The 17389-nt window shown below is 50.0% G+C and overlaps 1 pseudogene across 1 annotated transcript; it reads right to left on the bottom strand.

Annotated features, from left to right (window-relative positions):
* Positions 1–13914: 13914 nt before the first annotated feature.
* On the bottom strand, positions 13915–16470 carry LOC311580758 (required for meiotic nuclear division protein 1 homolog; annotated as a pseudogene). Its single transcript has 4 exons — positions 16450–16470; positions 16083–16384; positions 14873–15589; positions 13915–13994 (listed from the first exon to the last, which is right to left on the bottom strand). The product of its transcript is annotated as a required for meiotic nuclear division protein 1 homolog (transcript).
* Between the last annotated feature and the right edge of the window lie 919 nt (positions 16471–17389).

The raw sequence follows: 17389 nt of genomic DNA, 5'->3' as shown, positions 1-17389 counted from the left end.
GACTTTATTGTATCTGTTGTGTGAACTTTGGCAGGAGTGTGGGTAATGATACAAAGCCACGCTGGAATAAATCCAAATCCAAAATGGGGTTTTGGAAATAAAGCGAGCCATGTTATGGATCCATAGGCTTGCACGGAGCATTAACAAAGTGGGCTTTGAGTTGTTCTCGGTATTAGCCTTGAAGAAAGTACTGTGGACAGGGCCCTGGGGAGTGGTGCCGGGAGAGAGAATGTGTGTGTCTGTCTGTCTGTCTGTGTGCCTGTGTCTGTCTGTCTGTCTGTGTTGCCTTTCATGTCAGTGACCGACCTGGACACTGCTGGATCTGCCCATGGTTTTTTGTTGTTGTTGTTTAGTTTTTCGAGTTCTGGACAGATGAGTTCAAAGCAGAAGTTTTATCTTTTTTCTTATTTCAAATGCACATTATGTGTTCAAAGGAAGAGTTTTTATGTCAAGATTTCTCTCAGAAACAGGTGTCTGTCTTGTACAGATAACCACTCACTCTTTGCTTCTGTGTTCGTGTTGCCACCACGCCCGGCCATGTTGTCCTTCTTATCGTAGTGTACCCCTGGTCCTCATCCTTGGACTAACCCTAGAATGAATGTATTGATTATCCATTTGTTTCAATCATGTTTTCCTCCGTGGTGAAATTCACATAAGGTTCATAGAGCTCCTGGCAGTCTTTGCATATTGCGGGCACCTACGTAGGCTTAGGTTTTTCACAAACCTACTTTATTTAGGGTCTTAAACACCTTTACCTCCCCCCACACCCCCCCCCAACCCTTGGGAAGAGGAAAGGTTAGGAGGAGGGAAAGGGGGGGGGTGTAGACCTTTACTTTCCCTGCTGGGTAGTGTCCCCGGGCTCCTCCAGGGGCAATGCCAGTCTCACCTGTCAACAGCAAACGCAGCAGGCAGGCAGTCCTCCGCCTGTCTCCTGCAAACTTCTCCCTTTAGGCTTTCTTTTTTTTGTTCCCCTCTTCAGAATCCAACTAAACCCTGCTGGCAAAGACCACACCCCACACAAGCAGTTATCAAATTAAAGGCCAAACTAAAATCCCACACTTGGGATTAAAACAAAAACATATTTACATAGCTGAGTTTACAAAGAGAGCAAAACTTTCATTACCCAGGAGGGTTTTTGGTTTTTTGGTTTTGTTTTGTTTTGTTTTTGAAACAAGGCTTCTCTGTGTAGCCTGGCTGTCCTACACTCACTTTATAGACCAGGCTGGCCTCAAACTCACAGCGATCCACCTGCCTCTGCTTCCCGAATGCTGGGATTAAAAGCGTGCACCACTATGCCTGGCACCCAGGAGGGTTTTAAAATTACCTGAATCGATGGAGGAACCATTATCAGGAATTATAAAACCATCTGTAGGAAATTTGCCCAACAGAGAGAGTAGCCCCTAAGGGGAGCAGTACTGTGCTACCGGCGTGAGGCTCTGTTTGTGCTCACCTGCGCTGTGCCAGGCACACGGGACATGGCACATGCACTCACGAAAAGGCAAAGCAGCAGCAAAGGCAAACTCCCTGGGCCCTGTCAGCCACGCAAAACCCAGTGGGCCACCTCCCGGAGGCTCTCTTGCTTCTCCCAATCCCGCAGGGGACTGCTCCCAGCACCTTACATCTGTGGATTTAAACTTCACCAAGTTTCTGGTGTGCTTGCACACAACAAGTTTTCTGATGCAATCTATGAGATCCTGATTTAGGGTGTCCCACTTGGGGAGATGTGCCTGTGGCCTCCTGGAGATATTCTTGGTAAGGGCGTGACCCCTGGCAGTTTACAATTCCTCCTCCTTGGGAGCCTGCAGACATCTCAGGTTCTGCTTGGAGCCCCTCAGACCTTTTGGACATGTACACAATCTGTATGTGGCCTTACTGGCCACCGGAAGCACACCACGGCTTTCTCTGCTGTCTGTTCTTAGCTTCCTGTAAGCCTTTGGATGAGACTTGGCTTCTGCTGGGGGAGGGGGGTAGCCCTAGGCAGCTCTGGGGTGAACTTTGCTACTGTTTTTGCCAGATCCCCAGGGCTGGGGCTTTCCTGCCGAACTGGATGGACAGTGTCCCCATAAGGGGAATTTTCAGAGATGTGACGCAAGAAAGGTAGCAACAGTGGGGCCTAGAGAGATGGCTCAGTGGATAAAGGAGCCTGCTGTTAGGTCTGGTGAGCGTCATCCCTGGGATCCATTTGGTGGGAAAAAAAAAAACCCAGCTTGCTGGGCATGGTGGCACACGCCTTTAATCCCAGCACTCAGGAGGCAGAGGTAGGCGGATCGTTGTGAGTTCGAGGCCAGCCTGGTGGACAAAAGGAGTCCAGGACAGCCAGGGCTACACAGAAGGAGAGATAAACATGCTTTTTGTTTAGATCACAAGTTAGGGGGGTGGTGAGAAAAAGTCTTGTGAGAGAGCAGGTGATGTTTATCCCCTTAGAAATCGAACCACCATTTGGGGGAAATTTGCTTGTTAACCAGCTGAAAAACATCCTTGAGCAAATTCTAAGAGGAGGCATAAATGTGAGCCAAAACCAAGAGGCATGGCCTTTGGAGACTTGGGATAGTTTTGACTGTTCATTGCTCCACTTCGAGACACTCCTAGAGAGAACCGCTCGAGGGAAGGTTTCGGGGCTCCAGGCTCCGGCTGAGGTCAGGTTCTGGTTGTTCCAGGTTCCAGCAGAAGAAATCCTGCTGATTATGCAAGGAGAATCATTCCTCGGAACTGATATCCTTACGGTTTCATTATTGTATTCTTTAATCTTCTTTTCCTGTTGTTTAGGTTAGTCGGCTTATAAGTGAGGTACTCTCAGTTAATAAGTTCGTAATAAAATATATTTGCTAAGAAAATTGAGCCTACAAAACCCTGTCTCAAAAAACCAAAACCAAAACTAAAAAAAGAAAAAACAAAAACCCCAGCTCCCCAAGCTGTCCCCTACACACACACACACACAAGGCTGGCCTTGAACTCAGATCCATCTGCCTCTGCCTCTGCTTCCTGAGTGCTGAGATTAAAGGCATGGCTTTTTTTCTTTTTTTTTTAAGATTAATTTTTTAAAAATGTATTTGAGTACACTGTCTTCATACACACCAGAATAGGGCATCAGATTGTATTACAGATGGTTGTGAGCCACCATGTGGTTGCTGGGAACTGAACTCAGGACCTCTGGAAGAACAGACAGTGCTCTTAACTGCTGAGCCATCTCTCCAGCGCCTTCCTTCCTTCCTTTTTTCCTTCCTTTCTTCCTTCCTTCTTTCCTTCCTTCCTTCCTTTCATTTGTTTGTTTTTTGAAACCGGGTTTCTCTGTGCCCTGGCTGTCCTGGAACTCTCTTTGTAGTTCAGGCTAGCCTCAAACTCACAGACATTCACCTCCCAAGTGCTAAGAGCCATCTCTCTAGCCTCTGCCTCTCAAGTGCTGGGATTATAGGTGTGTGGTACCACACCTGGCTTCAGGAAGATTTTTCTTAATGCAGTTTCAATATACCAGCTCAGGTCCAGCCTTGTTCCACTCACTACAAAGGACAAGATAACATGTATCTTTCTTTGATTTTTTTTTCCTACTACTAACATTATCAAACTTAGGTTTTCTTCTCATTATTTGTAGAGGAATTTTTTTCAGCTACATGGCTGTTCTGATCACATCCAAAGACCTTCAAGGTCTGGGTGATCTGGCTGGAATGCAGACACGACCTTAGTATAGCTCTTTAATCCCAAACAATGTAGGTAAAGTTAGTTTGTAGAAGGAAGCACCCATGTTTGAAAGGGACGTCTAATTGAGTGGCAGAAAGGGTGACAAATCAGAGGAGACTTGACACAATAGGATACGCCCAGCTCTCGTCAGAACAGAGAGGAAAGAGAGGTGTGCAGAGAGAGGAGGCAGGTTGAAGAGAGAACAAACCAGACACAGGTGAAGACAGAACGAGCCAGAGAAGAAGGAAACGGGAGGTCAGAACAGAGCAGAGTGCTAGAGTTAGTTTGAAGCCAGCGCTCAGCCAGAGCTAGAAAGGGTGAGCTTATTCAGCAGTAAGTCTCGGGCTGAAAATACTATAGGTTTAGATTAGATTGTAGAGGCTAGAAGCTTCCAGGACTAGGCCTAGGTTAGCAGACAGAGGCAATAAGACTGAGACAACAATTGCATCGGGAGAATAAAAGCTACTTTTACTTTTTCTTTTCTTTTTTCTTTTTTTTTGAGACAGAGTTTCTCTATGTAATATCCCTGGCTTGTCCTAGACTCTTTTTGTAGACCAGGCTGTCCTTGAACTCACAGCGATCCACCTGCCTTTGCCTCCTGAGTGCTGGGATTAAAGGCATACACCACTATGCCCAGCTGATCTTTTAAAAATAAAATAAGAACAGTGGTTGAGAGCACTGTCTACTCTTCCAGGGGTCCTGAGTTCAATTCCCAGCAACCACATGGTGCCTCATAACCATCTATAGTGACATCTGGTGCCCTCTTCTGGTGTGCAGGCGTACATGTAGGCAGAACACTGTATATGTAATAAATAAATAAATCTTTGAAAAAAACAATTATTGAGTTGATGTTATTTATATACTTGGCAGAAGTGATGTGTGTCTGCTGTGGGTTCTGATTGGTTTGCCTGTGTCCCCCAAGCTTGTGTCCAGGATGCTGATATCTGTACCAGGGTCATTAGGGACACTGCCCCCTGGAGGGGTTAGTGTGTGTTGCAAGGAGACAATTCCTGTGAGAATGAGCCTCCCTCTTAACTGTGACTCCCGCCCTGACGCCATTTGCTCTGTTGTGTAATCAAGGCGGCCTCCAGAACCAAGGGTTAAATATTCCTCTTTCCTTTATAAAGTGTCCTTGGGTTTTTTGTAAAGATTTATTTACTTATTTATTATGTATACAATGTTCTGCCTGCATGTAACCCCTGCAGGCCAGAAGAGGGCATCAGATCACATTATAGATGGTTTTGAGCCACCATGTGGTTGCTGAGAATTGAACTCAGGTCCTTTGGCAGAACAGCCAGTGCTCTTAACCCCTGAGCCATCTCTCCAGCCACCTGGGTTTTTTCATTATAACTCCAGAAAGATGGAGATACAGCATCTGTCGTAAAGTGTCATGTCTCGAGGCACACATGCACACACATCCATACATATATCATGGGTTTATTCCATCAGCCATGAGATGGATAGGGACTATTTGGTTACTGTGGTCACCAAGGTTCTCTGTCGGTAATATGTGCATGTGTGTCTGTGTCTGTGTGCATGTGAGTGTGAGCACACATACGCCGTGTGTCTGTGTCTGTGTGCATGTGAGTGTGAGCACACATACGCCGTGGAATACCCAGCCCCTCCTTACTCCTTTTCTGGGGCAGGCTCTCATGTTTCTGCCCCTGTGCTGTTGGCATGAGCCCCGTGCTTCTCTTGCCTCTGCCTCACACCTCGTGCCGGGGTCACACAGGCGCACTGCTCGCCTGGCTTTTCACGTGGGTGCTGGGGACCGAATTCCAGTCACCCAGCCATCATGGCCGGGACACGGAGCCAGCTGGCTGGTGCCAGTAAGTGGTTTTTGTGGGAGATGGCCTGGATATACCGCATTCTCCTCTGGAACCGCCCCCCAAAGTGTAACTAAAGAGGATTCCCACCTATCCGTACATTAGTTGGAGCATGAGAGAGGAGCCGAATCAAGTTTTATAGTTCTACTAAATTATTTCTGACAGCAAATAGCTGCAGAGTGCCAGCAAACTCAACACAATTTATCCAGTAGACTGACAAAGCTGAACACAACACTAGAAGAACAGGGAATTCAGACGGAGGCTGGAGCCTGGCAGTCACCATGTCCTGTCCAGACCCCAGTAACCTTGGCTGGGACCACCCTCCAGCCATCCTGCAGGAGACACCCCCCCCCCCCCCGCAACCCTGCTGAATGGCTGAAAGTCCGTTTTTTCCCCCTTTTTTCAAGACAGTGTGTCGCCTTGACTGTCCTGGACTTGCTTTGTAGACCAGGTTGGCCTTGAACTCACAGCAATCCACCTGCCTCTGCCTCCCGAGTGCTGGGGTTACAGGCGTGTGCCACCACCACCACGTGGCTTTGAAAGCCTATTGTAAATTAACATTTTTTGATGTGTGTGTGCCCACACACATGTATGCTCACATGCATGCAGGTGCCCACTAGAGACCAGGAGAGGGCACTGGGTCCCCTGGAGCTGGAGTTACCGGAGGTCATGGGCAGCTGTGTAGGAGTGGACAGCACTCTTCACCTCTGAGACATCTCTCTGCATATGGAGCTTTTGGAGAGTTCTAACAGGAGAGTCGCTACCGAGATGAGGGAGGCGTCACTTCCCTCAGCCCAGCTCACACATGTCCTCTTGCAACCTCCATCTCATTTATATATAACTTTCTTTCTCTGTAATAAGTGGTAAATATATGTATACCAAAGAATTGGGTTTTGGGGTGATTGGGGATTTAGCTCAGTTGTAGAGGCCTTGCCTAGCAAGTTCAAGGCCCTCGGTTCAGTATTCAGCTCTGAAAGAAAAAATATTGGGTGTTTTTGGGTTGGCTTTTTTGAGGCAGTGTTCTCTACGTCTAGCTGTCCTGGAGCTTGCTTTGTAGACCAGGCTGGCCTTGAACTCACAGAGACCCTCCTGCCTCTGCTGGCCTTGAACTCACAGAGACCCTCCTGCCTCTGCTGCCCGAGTGCTGGGATTAAAGGCTTGTGCCACTGTGCCTGGCTGGAAAGGGTTCTGAGGGTGAGGAGGTCGTCAAGCTTGTGTGGCAAGTGCTTTTTACCCACTCAGCCACCCCCAGGCTTCACAGTGGAGTGTTACTCAGTCATAAAGACAAGTGAACTTATATCATTTGCAGGAAAATGAATGGAACCAGATTTCATCATGTTAAGTGAGATAAGCCAGGCTCAGGAAGGTGGGTACTGCATGTTGACCCCCATGAGAGGAACCTAGAGTTAATAAGAGCCCAGGAAATGGCTCAGCATGTAAAATGCCTGCTGCATTAAGCCTGAGGACCTGAGTTTGGATCCCATCATCCATGTAAGGAGCCAGCTGTAGTGGCTTTTACCCCCGAGGGCTGTACCCCAGTGCTGCTTGGGGGAAGGGCAGAGACAGGCTGATCTCTGAAAAGTCACTGGGCAGTTGAATGTGTGACCTCCAGGGTCAGTGAGAGAGCCTATCAAAAGTGAGGCTGGAGGGGCCAGAGAGATGGGCCAGCGATTAAGAGCATGCATTGCTCTTGACAAGACCCAAGTTTGGTTTCTAGAACCCACATTGGATGGCTCACAACGGCTTCTGACTCCAGCCCCTGGGGATCCAGTGCTGCTGTTGTTCACGGGTCCCTGCACTCACAGGCACGTGCCCACACACAGACACATGATTTAAAATGATTTTAAAAAATGTGTCTTCAAAAATAAAGTAGCGAGTGACAAGGGAAGACACCCGAGGTTGACCTCTGGCCTCCAGATGCACACATGTACACACACCACACGCACACAGACACACACAAATACAAACCAGCTTACTTGTATGTATAGATGGGGAAATAAAAATATTTTCCCGTGTGTGTGTGTGTGTGTGTGTGTGTGTGTGTGTGTGTGTGTAAACCAGGAGGAAGGGTTACTCTTTGTGGGGAGGAACATGAGTGACAGGAGGGGGTGGGGGAGGGAGCTGGGGAGGGCCAACTACCACCCTAGGACAACAATGGACATCTGTGGCACTGTCGTCATGAAAGCTGCGCAGGGGAGACCCACAGCTTTCTTCTTGCATCTTTACCTTCTTGCTGTTGGAAGTTAATTCTCACCCTCAGGTGCCAGGGCTACTGCTAACCGGCTTTCCTCGTTCCTTAAAGAACTCTTGTGCATTTCAAGTTTTTCCAACAGTGCACATGTGCAGGCAGAGCCCAGCACGCGAATCGGCCGCAGTGTGTTTCCTTGCTCGGGGCCTGCTGCGTGCTTCCCTGTGCCAGCCTTCATTCCTGCAGCTGCCGGCTGTTCTCCCACCTCCAGCTCTTCTGTCCTGCTCTCCTTTGCGTCTGGCCCTTCAAGCTGGGCTGAGGCAGGTAGGCCTTTCAGAGACTGGCCTCTCTCCAGCCCCACCAAAGATGAGTGGCTTTTCTGGGGCTGCTCGAATGATGTATTTGCAGGAGGGGAGTGCACAAAAGACACTGCTGCCTTGAAGGGCTTCCTGCACTCCGCATTTTATCAAGGAAGCCTCACACTTTCAAATTTGTCTATCTGTTCATATGTGTGTGCAGTGTACATTTTCTACAGTGTACCTTTTCCACAGTGTGCATAGGAGCAGGTGAGGACAGCTCGCAGGGCCCAGGGGATTGGACTCCGGCTCTGAGGCTTAGAGGCAAGCCCTGTTTTCACTGAGCCATCTCTCTTGGCCCGTGCCTTAAAGTTCCAAAGCCATCTTTGAGCAAGTTCCTCTTCTGGGCCATCACCTCGGGATAGTGTCCAGAAAGGGCTGTGAGCGTCTCTGCACAGGGTCTCCCAGGCTGATCTGCAACCCTGATGTTCTCCCTGGTGTTACAGATGGAGTCCCTGCCTCCGCAGAAGTGAGCAACTTTACATCAGCTGCTTCTTCCTCCTCCTCCTCCTCCTCCTCCTCCTCCTCCTCCTCCTCCTCCTCCTCCTTTTTGTTTTTCGAGACAGGGTTTCTCTGTGTAGCCTTGGCTGTCCTTTGTAGACCAGGCTGGCCTCAAACTCACAGTGATCCACCTGCCTCTGCCTCCCGAGTGCTGGGATAAAAGGCGTGCACCACCATGCCTCGCTAGCACTCTTCTCTCTGATGCCGGCACTAAATATTCACCAAGCAAAGCAAACAAACACAAACAACCCCCCCCTCCCCCAAACAATCGGAAAGTCCCCTGTGAGGGCTGGCTAAGCGCGGCTGGCTAATCGCGGCTAGCTAATCACTGCCTGCTTTTGCAAAGTACCCTGATTTGATTCCCATACGATAGCTCACAGCCATTTGTAACTCTAGTTCCAGAGACTTGGTTCAACGCCCTCTTCTGGCCACTGTGGGTACTGCATATGTCTGGTGTGCAGCGCGAGTATGGCTTGTTTCTCCTGTTTTGGTTCCAGACATCATGGTCTCCTACAGTCTCTGATGAAATAAGCCATCCCCCTGGAGAGGCCCACTTGGCATGGGACTAGGTGGCCTTCAGTCAATAACTAGAGAGAAACTGAGGCCCTCGCCTGAAGAGTCTTCTAGAAACCAAATCCCAACAACACCGTGTGGGTTTGGGAAAATGTTCCTTCCCTAGTGAGTCACTCACCGGAATTCAGTGCCCGGTAGAGCTCGCTCTAATGTTGTTTCTGTTTCAGCCATAAAGGACCCAGGCAAAGGCAGCTTACGTCATTGTGGCAAAGTCAAGGCAGGAGCACCACCAAACAGTGGTCACATGGTGTCCTCATCCAAGAGCGGAGAGGAGCGAGTGCATGCTTGCTAGCTTGCCAGCGCTCAGCTCAGTTCCCCACTCTCAAACAGTCCAGGGTCGCCTGCCTAGGGAATGGAGTCGCCCACAGAGGGCCGGGTCTTTCCTTACCACTCAACTCAGTCACAACAATCCCCCACCATGATCACACACCAACCCTCACTGACTCTCCTCTCTCTCTCTCTCCTCTCTCTCTCTCTCTCTCTCTCACCCCCCCCTCCCTCTCCGGTGATCCTCCGATGTGTCACGCTGCTTAAGCTGACCGGCAGCGCAGAGGTCTACTGAGACGCTCTGAAGCAGAGCCCCAGCTGGACTGCACCCAGGCCCTGCCCTGAGAGAGCTGTGAAGCAACAGGTGCTTAGCTTAGCTGTGCAGCGTGGCACAATGGAACTGGTGGTCCAGGAGGATACAGGGCATGGGACTTCATTCCTCTCGAATAAACGTCTAAGTGTGGGACTGTGGGACGTCATGGTGACTCTACCACGTGCTCTGTGACTGGACATCTTCATACTCCCCCTGGGGGGCGGGAGGGTTACCCTGCTCCACCCACCTGTGCTCCTGATCTCTTTTTTAAATAGAATTTTTTTAACTTATTCTTCAATAATTTCACATATATAAACAACGTGTCTTGGTCATATACACCCCAACTTTCCTCTCCATTCATCTACTCCTCTGGGCACCCCAAAGCATTCCCTCCCACTTTCACTTCCCACCTTTGTCTGTGTCGATCTGTCTGTCTGTCTGTCTCTCCCTCTGCCCCTCAGCCCACTGAGGCTGATTGGCGCTGCCCCGTGAAATGTTTGCTGGTCCTCTTGGCTTGCTCTTGCTCAGGTAGCCACAGCTGCGGTGAGCTCACGAGCTCAGGTCAAGTCCAGGGGACAGCCCTCCCCCCTACCCTCTAGCACTTATGCTCTGTCTTATTTTATCTTGTTCAATTTTATTTTATTTTGAGAAAGGGCAGTCTTGTGTAGCCTCGCTGGCCCAGAACTTGCTGTGTAGAGCGGACAGACCTGAAACAGGGCTGTACCTCTCTCTGCCTCCCCCCTGCTGGGGCCGAAGGTATGCGCCACCACACCCGGCAGGCCCCACAGTCTTCACGGCTCCTCTTCCAGCGCTGCGCACTCAACAGTCACGTACTCTCAGCACGTTGACAGTCGTGACTCTGCAGTCACCACTGACCCAGGCAGACAGAAGCTTCTCTGGCCAAGGTGGAGGGCAGCCTTGTAGAATATGAAACAAACACTTAGAAGTCAGTCTGATGACGTGACGCCTAGTAAAACAACAGCAGTCAGTCCCCGTCTGTCTGCCTGTGGCGGGTGACCTCCAGAGCCCCTGGCTGGTGACCAGGCTACCACGCCAGGCCTGAATTTCCTCCTGTGGCGTGGCTTCAGAGCCAATCAGAATTTTGACTTTTCCTTCTGACTGCCGAAACTGTGTCTCACTGTGGTTTTTAATTTGCATTCACTTGATGACTAATGAGGGATAAACCTGTTTGAACCAGTTGTACAACCTGTTCAGATTTTTGTTTTGCTTCCAAGAGAATTACGTCTTGTTTGTTGGTTTAATTGTGTGTCCTTGTTACCCTTGTTATTTGAGAAATATAGATGAAAAGACAGGGTTCTTGTCTTGAGGGAAATTTACAGAATGATCAACATGCCAACACAGTATCATATGTGAAAACAAAAGGGGGGGTGGCGGCCGGGGCGGACGCGCTGTGTGTCGACAGGGGAGTGATTCACGCAGTCGCATGTACTGCTTTGGAATAAAAATAGGAGTCCACAGATTTCATTCTCTTAAGATTTATGTAAATTACGTGTGTGTGTGTGTGTGTGTGTGTGTGTGTGTGTGTGTGTACACATGTGCTTGCTTTCTATGCACGTGTGTGCAGGTGCCTGAGGAGGCCAGAAGGGGGCGTCAGATCTTCTGGTGCTGGAGTCCCAGGCAGCTGTGAGGTGCTCATGGCTCTGGGCACTGAACTCACAATCAAGTGCTCTTAGATGCCTGAGCCATCATCACTCCAGCCTCTGAGTTTTCCATTTTAAGTAAGACTGGTGCTCACAGACTGTTAGTGGAGGAGGCGGATTGGGCAACGCTGTACTAACAGTCCGGCATATTGTGACGATGCCACAACTGGTGTTTCTTTCTTGCTCATCTGCATGTGTGCTGTGCGTTGTCAGAACTGTGTCCCGTAAGCTTGCTTGTGTGATGGGACTCAGGCCATGGGACCCGCCACCTGCTGGTCACAGTGAGAGGCAGAGGACAGCTCAGGGCAGCTCGCCTCAGCCCTTGAAGCCTCAAGAGTGGCATCCTCCCCTCTGCTCGCTCTATTGGTCAGATGAATGGCTGCAAGGGCTGAGATAGGGGGCTGTCACCAAGAGGCCAAGAAATGTCCAGCCTGTCCAACCCACAGTGCAGCGGCTGCATGTAGCCAGGACCAGCTATGGGCTTGGCCCACACAAAACTGTAAAGTTAAAAAGGTGGGGTTTTTCTTCTAACTGGATGGTGTTACTTGAGGATGAATTTGTAGATGAGAGCATCGGGCGGCAGGTCAAGAGGTCGGGCACGTTCCTGGCATTTGGATTTAAGTTGTATCTTTGGATTGAGGGGCTGTGTGCGTATACACACACACATGCACGCACGCATGCACCCACGCACGCACGAGCCCGCAGGGATTTCCAGGCCTCTGATCCCTGGAGCTGGATCCACAGGCAGTGGCTTCCGCCGTTGACTTGTACGCTATAAGCTGTCCAGTGAGCTTCTGGGCTCTTCTTCTGTCTCTGCCTTCTGTCTCACCAAGGAGTATTGGATGATAGCCGTATGCTGCCGCATCTGGCTAATCCAAGACAGGGTTTCTCTGTGTAGTCCTGGCTGTCCTGGACTCACTTTGTAGACCAGGCTGGCCTGGAACTCAGGGAGATCTGCCTGCCCCTGCCTCCTGAGCACTGGGACTAAAGGCATGTGCCACCACGCCCGGCTTGTTTTTCTTTTCTTTTTTAAATATGAGCCCTAAGGATGGAGCTCAGACGGCCAGACTCAGGCCGTTAATGCTTTAACCTGCTGAGCTATCTCCCAGCCCTAGATCTTTTGACTCTAAACTTAATGCTTTCTATACCGCCCATATCCCAAACATCCTTAGCATGTCACTGTCCTTGCCCACTGTCCTTGCCTACTGGTGCTTTCTTTCATGCATAAAGCTGAAGGCCCCCTTATTCATTTTTCATAAGCATAAGCCAGGCGTCTCATCTAAAAAGAATGCATTTATTCCTCACGTCTGTTTGCTTATACACAGATGTGTATTTGCAATTCCTTCCTTTCTGGTTGAGAAAGCTGCCGGTAATAAATTTTCATTAAAGCGGCACAGGCCTGGAAAACGAAATGAGCCTCAACACACTTTCCAAGTAATCAAGCGAAACCCAAAGCAAGAGCCAATTATAACCTTCAGGGCTCCGCCTGGCTTGTTCAAACGCAGTTGTCCTGAGGTGGAGCCCGAAGGGGGCCTGCCTATTTCACTCAGCCTTTTCCCAGCCTTTTCTCCAACTCCATCTGAACAGCCTTTAGCCTCCCCAACCCAAGACGAGATTTGTTTTGTTTGTTTTTTGTTGTTTGAGATATGGTTTCTCTGTGTAGCCTTGACTGTCCTGGACTCACTTTGTGGACCAGGCTGGCCTCGAACTCACAGTGATCCACCTGCTTCTGCCTCCCGAATGCTGGGATTAAAGTTGTGCGCCACCATGCCTGGCCCAAGATGAGATTTTATGTGGTCTTGTATTGATTTCAAAGATGCCAGTTGGAACTAAGTCAGACATGGACGTGTGATGGAAGTGTTCTATGCGGCTCACACAGTGCTCACAATTTTTATTTATCTACTATATTTTTAATTTAAGACAATGGAGTGTGTGTGTGTGTGTGCTGTGTTGCACTTTGTAAGAGGTCAGAGGACCTCTTGCAAGAGGTGAGGTCTTTCCTTCCGCTGTGTAGGTCCCAGGCCTTGAACTCAGGTCGTCAGGCTTGGCAAATGCCTTTACCCACTGAGCCATCTTTTCTGCCCTGCTCACAGTTTTGCAAACCTGTTAGTCAATAATTAAAATCTTGCGTAGCTATTTGTATTCGCAGCCCTGGTCTGGCTCCCATGCGGCAGAGCTTGGCCGTACTGCAGCTGTCACATAGGAAGGCATAGTGCAGGTTCTGGCAGGTGGGACGACTGGGACAGCTCCCAGCCAGTTTCCCATGAGGGCTCTGGGGAGCAGAGGGATCTCTCAGCACCCCGCCTTCCCCACACCCTGCCACTCTCCGCTCTGTGCTCTGAGTGTCAGTTTGCCTGAGAGTCAGATGCAGGTAGCACAGTGCAGCCTAGAGGGGAGCAGAGACTGTTCCTACCTCACCGGAGGGTGGAGGGCGGGGCGGCAGAGCGGAGTCAGCCATGGAGTGCTTGACTGCCCACTGCATACAAGACCCTGTGCTGGACATGAGCCAGGCAAGCAGAACAAGCTACAGGAACCTAGGGGTGGAGCTCCCTCTTCAACGGGACAGCAGGCGAGGAGGGTGCCACTCAGGAGGTGGGGAGCAAGGCCGTGCAGGGGGCTGAGTGCTGGCGTAGACTAAGGCAAGGAAAAGCGAGCAGCACATGCCTTGGAGTGCTTTGTAGTTCTCTTGGCTCTCACCTGGCTTCTTGGTGAGAAGTGTCACTGTCATGTGTTCACTTAGCAGCATCAGGGATGTAGACTGCCATCCTAATGTCACACACAGGGACAAGTGGGGTGCTGCTATGGCTTTCCCAAGCCCACCTTGTTCTTGGGTGAAGCCAGAGGTATTAAAACTCAAGTCTTTGGACACCAGTGTTTGTTTTTCTTTCTGCTTTGCCTTTGCCCCACCATAGATTCCTTCTGGCTTTAAAGGGGAACAAGAGCGATGCCCCCAGATCAGCACGGCCGGGGTTACAATTAGCAGTTGGTGCTTGAAGGAGACATAGATACAGTCAAGGGACCTGCTCAGGTGGGTCTACAGATCAGATCGCAAAGCATTGGGGCCGCAGAAGAGCTGTGGTTCTCTCTCTCTCTGTCTCTCTGTCTGTCTCTCTCTCTGTCTCTTTCTGTGTCTCTCTGTCTGTCTCTTTCTCTGTCTCTGTCTCTCTCTCAGGCATCTCAGTTTGTTTTATTTTGAGACAGAATCCTGCTGTGTTGTAGTTGGCCTCAAACTTGGACAGTCCCCTGCCTCTGCTTTCCAAGTGGTGGGATCAGTGGGCACCAAAGCACTCAGTTGGGTTTCCCTATGTAGCCCCAGGCTAGTCTGGAGCTCACAAGCTTCCTGCGTCAGCTTCCAGTGTTCTGGGATTACAAGTGTGTGTCCCATGCCTATGACAGCTTCATGATTTAAAGGGTTAAATACTTATTGCGTAAGAGCCCCCCCCCACACCCCAGTCTGAGTGCTGAGTTTTGGGGTTGCAGACCTTGAATTAACCCCCCCCCTCCAGTGGTACTTTCATTATCACCACCAGAAAAAGCCTCTTCCCAGCTTGCCCACGGCCTCTGTGGTGCTGAGCGTGGCGACTGGCCACTCCAGGTGACCGGCCACTCCAGGCGAAGCGCCCGCCCCTCATCCACGTGATTGTGCATTAGGTCTGTCAGTTCAACGCAGTGTTGAAGTTTTTCACCCATGACCTTGACCCTTCGAGTAGTGCTGAGAAACTGGCAGGTCTTGTCATAAAGCTCCTCCAGGTGTGCTCTGTCCCAGCAGAAGTCGGGAGTGATCAAGAAGTCTGAACTCAAGCTTACACAGTGCCTGGGGGCAAAGAGCTCACCCGTTTTCTGCATAACTTCTTTGTGGGACAGTTTGACTTTCTTCCCAGCTTTTAACCCCTTTGGGACTGACTGAATAGATTCAGTCAATTTGTCTATGGTTGCTTCCCAAAGAGCCAGTTACACGGAGAGGCAAAGAGAGCACTGGAGAAAGCAAGTTTTTCTAGAATGGAGTCCTCTAAGTCCAGCCCAGAATTTAGCTTGCTCCCCTCTGTGCAGTTAGATCGCCCCTCGGTTTGTACGTGGCTCAGCTCTTCCTTCTCCCAGTGAACCAGAGCCACGTCGGAGGGCTGGGTCTCGTGTCTCTCTAGAACTTGCATCACGGGCCTCCGAGTTTTGTCTCTTACGTTCCAGAACACAGCCGATCCCTCCCTGATCACCTTCCTGGAGGAGAGATAAACCTGTTTTTTAGGATCTCAAGTGCGGGATTGGAACGGTCTCGTGAGAGAACAGGTGAGGTTAATCCACTAGAAGACCAACCACCTCGTGCAGGAGCTTGATTGTTGCCAGCTGAGTAGATCCTGTGAACAGACTCTGGGAGGAGATATGTAAATGAGCCCAGAACTGGAGGCGGGTCATTTTGGAGACTTGGGATAGTTTTGGCTGTTCATCGCTGCACTTCAAGACACTCCTAGAGAGAACCACTCAAGGGAAGGCTTCAGGGCTCCGGCTCCTGCTGAGGTTCTGGGTTCTGGTTACTCTAGGTTCCAGAAGAAGAAATCCTGCAGATTGTGCCAGGAGAATCATTCCTCGGAACTGGTATCCTTATGGTTTTGTTACTGTGTCCATTAATCCTCATTTCCTATTGTTTTGGTTAGTAAGGTTATAAGTGATGTATGCTCGGTCACTAAGTTGTTAATAACATATATTGGTTAAGAAAATTGAGCCTACACCTTCCTTTGCAGAATGTTCCACACCCATCACCAAAATATTTGCTGCATCTCCAGACAGGCTTGTCATTTCCACCTAGCCACAGGGGACCAGCTCTCGAGACAGACTTCCCAGGTGACAGTCTTCTGCTGCAAATGCTGTGCCCTGCATCAGGCCCTCCGCAGACAGGCCTGGAAGGTTGGTCCCGGCGGCCGCCTGGTCCAGGATGCTTTCAGGGGCCTCTTGGTCTGCGGGGGATCTTGTTTTGCCACAAGTGTTTCAGTTGATACTGACGAGTAAAGCCTTTTTACTATTTCTATAAACTGCCCACCCAGCACATGAGAGCTTTGGTTTGTGGGTCACGATCCTCTGAGTCCTAAGTGGGCACACGACAGGTGTGCTTGTCCATTCCGACAATGGACATTTCCAGGATCTTCGCCTTCTTCAAATGTCAGCTGTTAGCCTGGGAAGAGTGGATCTACATGCTGCAGTATTCTCAGGGCGGCCCAGCATGCTGTGCTTTCTTCCTTTCTTTTAAGTGTTTTTTAAAAAAAGATTTATTTATTGTATATGAGTGCTTTATCTGCAGAAGAGGGCATCAGATCACATTATAGATGGGTTTTTGAGGCACCATGTGGTTGCTGGGAATTGAACTCGGGACCTCTGGAAGAGCAGGTGGGCTCTTAACCACTGAGCCATCTCTCCGGCCCCATGCTGTGCTTTCCAGTGCCTTTGCTGATGCGCTGTGTAAACCCGCCAGGGTTTGGAGAAGTCTGGGCTGGCATGACCACATCTCAGGCTGTGCGCAGAGAGGAAGACGGCAGCGCCTGGAGCTGTGGTCGTCGTCTTCTTCTTCTTCTTCTTCTTCTCCTCCTCTTCCTCCTCCTCCTTCTTCAAATTTATTTTTAATTTATGTGCATTGGTGTTTTGTCTGCATGTGTGTCTGTATGAGGGTGTCCTATCTTTGGAGTTATAGACAGTTGTGGGCTGCCATGTCAGTGCTGGGAATTGAACCCCGAGTCCTTTGGAAGAGCAGTCAGTGCTGTCAACCGCTGAACCATCTCAGGAGTGTCCATTTTATGCGAAAGGGCCTGCATTGGTGGATGCCATGACTGACACCTGCCACTAGGTGGTGCTCAGATGCTGGCACAGGCTGGTAACGGAAGGGTTTGGCTTTTACTCAGGAAAAACCTGTGGAGCACAGCAACTCTCACTAGCCAGGTGACACCTCCTTGGACTGGCCACGGGTCATTATGGCCAACTACCACCGTGCCGGAATAGCCTTATGTCTCTCCCCTGAGGAAGACGTTCTGGGACAATCCCAAAAG

This window comes from Acomys minous, assembly GCF_964271855.1.
Source record: "Acomys minous genome assembly, chromosome: 13".
In the NCBI taxonomy this organism is placed as follows: domain Eukaryota; kingdom Metazoa; phylum Chordata; class Mammalia; order Rodentia; family Muridae; genus Acomys; species Acomys minous.
The sequence above is the reverse complement of the archived record's forward strand: the minus strand, read 5'-3'. Positions and strand labels throughout refer to the sequence as shown.